Below are 4,505 nucleotides of genomic sequence, written 5' to 3'. Positions count from 1 at the left end.
ATCTTGCCGCAAAGAGCGGCATATAGGAGGTCCCTAGTTTACGTACGCCGTTAGGAAAATTCAACCCTGGCTGTCCCAACGAAGCGGGATACCATGGGCCTGAGCCCATCAGACAAATCGGGCAAATAATAGACCATGCGAAGGTGGAAGGGGGCGTCCCGATCTAGCTGACCAATGATCATGTGCAAAATAAAAGATTTGATCATCTGCTATATAATCCCACCTCGCTCCCTCACAATCAAATAAACCAATTTAAATACTGATGCGGATTGAAATCAATAAACTGGCTGGAATCAATAGGAAAGGGTGGGCAAAGAAATTGAAACTGAGAAAGAAGATGATCCTGATTTGAAATCTCAAAAGAAGATGGATGGATGGATGATAATGAGAAAAAGGGAAAGGTGGAGAGATGGCGCGCGAGGTGGTGCTTCTTTTTTTTCTGAAATCTGCTTATATAATTTTAAAAAGTGTCTGCATGCTTTAAAAAATGGTTCTGTAATTTAAATGTGTTCATGCTTTTTGAAAAAAAAAATACATGATTTTTCAAACAGTGTACTTCCATTTAAAATGTTTGTATTGTTTTTCTAAAAGAGTTTGTGTACTTAAATATTGTTCATATTTTTCTAAAATACCCTCTCGTCTTTTTTTTCTGAAATCTGCTTATATAATTTTAAAAAGTGTCTGCATGCTTTAAAAAATGATTCTGTAATTTAAATGTGTTCATGCTTTTTGAAAAAAATACATGATTTTTCAAAAAGTGTACTTCCATTTAAAATGTTTGTATTGTTTTTCTAAAAGAGTTTGTGTACTTAAATATTGTTCATATTTTTTTAAATACCCTTTTTTAGAAACGTGTTCATGTAATTCTAAAAGTATTTGCATGTTAAAAATGTTTATAATTTAAAAAAGGTTATGTGATTCAAGAAAAATGTTTCTGTGTTTAAAAAAAGAATGTTCATCCATTCTGAAGAAAATAAATTAAAAGCGAGTTGGATTACGAGGAATGGTGTATGGAATAGGTGCATGGTGTAGCTTGTGTAGGGCGGCCTTAGGTCCAACACGACTAGATTAGTTTTAAAAGTTATAAATATTCCTTTGCGTTTGCGCGGTTCGGTAAGTAAGTCTCTTGTCCGGTGGCCAAGATCAGTATTTTTTTTCCTTACCCACACATGGGCCCTAAATTCTTGATTGATTTTTCTTCATGAACCGCTAATTGGAGTTGTCAAATAACGTGTGTTAATTTGTTTCTTGATCCATCCTGTGTGAGATTAATGCTTAGTGCTTTTTCACGTGTTTTCTTTTGACATTGCATGTGATATGCGTACGATGGTCTATGGTGTTTGCTCACACACCGAAGCACATGTAATGATTAGAATCCATTCAATGAAAGAAGATTTCAAATCATGCACATGAATGACGGATCTTGTCATTCAATATATACCGACCGCCGCAAGTCTATGTCATGCTCGGTGAGAAATATTCCAATTACTCACACCAATATATTAATGTAGATATCCTCAACAATCTAGACATTGTCCCTCATCCGATTGTTTCGTTGGCCATAGACCAAGGTTTGACATGAACCAGATGTTGCCAACTCTGGCATCACCTTGATGAGGTCATCTGCATGTTTTATGTCATTTTTTCTTATCATTTTGATAGCATCATCCTTTATAAGTTTAGAGCAGCGAGCCTCCGAAACTTCATCTTTCACCTTTTTTCTCGACCGTCGTTTCATACAAAACATATTGCAGCGTTACAGATTTTTCTACACTCCCGTTGCAACGCACAGACATTTATGCTAGTAATTATTAAAAGTATATTTTAGGCAAGTATTTGAATTGTATAGAAGAATAGAAAAAAATGGAACGGACGGACGGAATAAAAGTTCGCAGCAAATAATGGGCTGGCCCATTACAGCGTCGCTAGACGCGAGTGCTCTCCCAGCGTCCCGCAGGCCGCAGCAAGCAAGACGTAGATGCTTCCGCCGAAGCCGGAACGCACCCAGCGCCGCCACCCAAGCCGGAATCGAGGCTTCGGTGAAGCGGGGTGAGTTCCGATTTCATATCCGGACCGTCGTGAAGGTTGCGTCGAGAAAATCATTTTCCGGAAAACATTGAGGCTTGTTCCCCAAGAAGCTCTCTCCCCCTAACCCCTCCAAAAACCCCACCCTCCCGTAGTTCCAGATTGGGGGCTCCCCGTCGCCGTCGGGTCGGAGGATCGCCGCCGCCTCCGCCGCCGCTTCGCCTCTCTTATCCGCCGATCCGCCGCCGCGTCGCTTCGCTTCTCCGCCGATTCGCCGCCGCTTGGACCCCTCCCCAGAACACCCGCTCTCCAGGGCGTGCTTGCATTGCCAACAGCTCCTCCAACCGCAGGCACACGGATCCCGGCGGCGCACCGACGTCACCATTCCAGCGAGTCGGTGGCATAGGTACTCCCGTTCTTCCTCCTCCCCCGCATCTTCCTATGCCAGAAAAGGCAGCGCTCCTCTTTCAGCATCTCTCTGTTTGCCGGGAAAAGCAGGGCAGGCAGGTGGAGGGCTAGGTGTCGCCGTGGTTTGTTTCAGGCTAGCAGGAGACGAGGCTCGCTTGGCACCTCACGCATATTTTCCTGATCTTAACTCTTCACTTTTCGCCCATGTGTCATTACTCATTACTTCCTCTCGTCTAAAATGCTACTGTGACATCTGAATTGCTGTTGTAAATTACTTACTAGTCAAATGTATGTTGTTGCACTGAAACTCTTGTTCACCCAATTCTGTTTAACCTCTTGGATTTCTCAAACTCATCTAAAAAGAACAGAAAAAAAAGTTTAAAATAATAGGATTAATTAATCAAACACTGCATGGAAGTGTTTCATGTATATTTTAACTTACTTGGTTATTATTAGGTACATTGTACTATCGGAAGTAAGTGTTCAAATATAATTACTTAATATACTTCGAAGCAAGTATGCCAAGAGAACATATAAACCTATTAATTTACTGCGTTTCACAAACAGAGTTGTATTTGAAGTTAAAAGTTTTGAAGGATGTACCATATATGGTTTTTCCCCTTGTACACTTATTTGAGAAATTCTCAGAAGTTATCATGTTTGCGAATGGTATGTTTAAATTGTCAATATTCTTAAACTGTTTGGGCAACACTATGTGATCATCAGCCGAGGAGATTAGTTTTGGGTTTAGGTGCATTCCCTAATTTTTCTCCTCCTTACTGCTCCCTACTCTAGTGGTTAGGGTAGAGATCTGAGGTTTGGTTTTGAGGCTGTGGTGTATTCTGGTCATGTAAACGTATGTACTTTGGGGTTCTTTCTCCGGTTTTGAGGCTGTGATCGTACCCTGGTCATGTAAACGTTTGTACTTTGGGGTTCTTTCCCCTGTTTTTGCTTCTCCTTTAATATATCACATGCAGCTCTCCTGCATGGTTCGATTTTTTTTTGTCAATATGTTATACTTAGGTATGATGAAAAATCAACTTCTAGTTGTGGCACAAGTCCGTAAAATTCTGAACCCTATCATGACTTTTTAAAATAAAGTTTTCCATCACTATGCAGGTTCAAATGGCAGATGCTGAACTTCCAACGTTCAGAAAGATTGGGAATTCTTATGAGCACTCCTGGCATCAAGAAAAATACTGTGGGCAGTGGATTGTTCCCGATCCAAGACAACAGAGCTTCAATGCTTGTGTTTTCTGTAGTTTTCCTGCGTGTGGAGAGATGGAGAGGATGAAGGAGCTTGCTAAAATAGGAGAACCCATTGGTGACCTCAGGTTTGACGAAGAATGCTTGAAACATGATTATATCCGTCTAGCGGGGAAACCTATAGGCGAAGAGGAGCTGGACAGAGCAGCTACTACAGCTTGGATATTCCAGTATGTAGGAATAGAAGCAACCAGTTCCGAGTGGGTTGGTCCACAAAGGAAAGCGATCAGCAGTTTCCGAAGCCATCCAAATTTGCTGTTTGATGATGCAATGGATCTAATAGACAGCGGCAAACCCTTCACTGGATCCTTTTTTGCAGGCTCTAACTTTGATTATCTTGGTGAGGATGATATATATTCATACAAACCAGATTATGATGAGCATGGAGTGTTAATACCGCCAGCAAGGCACAGAGTTTTATTCATTGGCTATGGAATTACTGATGATGAGCGCAGAGATCCGTTTCTGACCTTCCTTAACTCCCACGGAGAAGAATTTGGAGAAAACGGAAAGGGAAGAATTTTTTTCGAGGAGGTGAGCAACTTTTACTCCCTAAGCATCAATGCCTATCCTTCACCACCGACCATCAGTCTAGATGATATTCTCCACTGATGTCAGTACAACAAAAGCTAAGGAGTTTTCATAGAGAATGTCTAAACGAGTGGTTGTCTGATATGTTGGTTGCTCCTCTCTCCGACTCTTTTCCGATCCTGTTCATCGCAGCTTCTCACGGCATTTGTAGTGGCGTGGCCAAAGAGCCTCGTTCCGAGAGATTCTGCAGTGAGCTCTTATGGCAGAAGTGAATG

This window comes from Triticum dicoccoides, chromosome 7B (genome assembly GCF_002162155.2).
Source record: "Triticum dicoccoides isolate Atlit2015 ecotype Zavitan chromosome 7B, WEW_v2.0, whole genome shotgun sequence".
Lineage (NCBI taxonomy): Eukaryota > Viridiplantae > Streptophyta > Magnoliopsida > Poales > Poaceae > Triticum > Triticum dicoccoides.
This window is presented reverse-complemented; position numbering follows the sequence as displayed.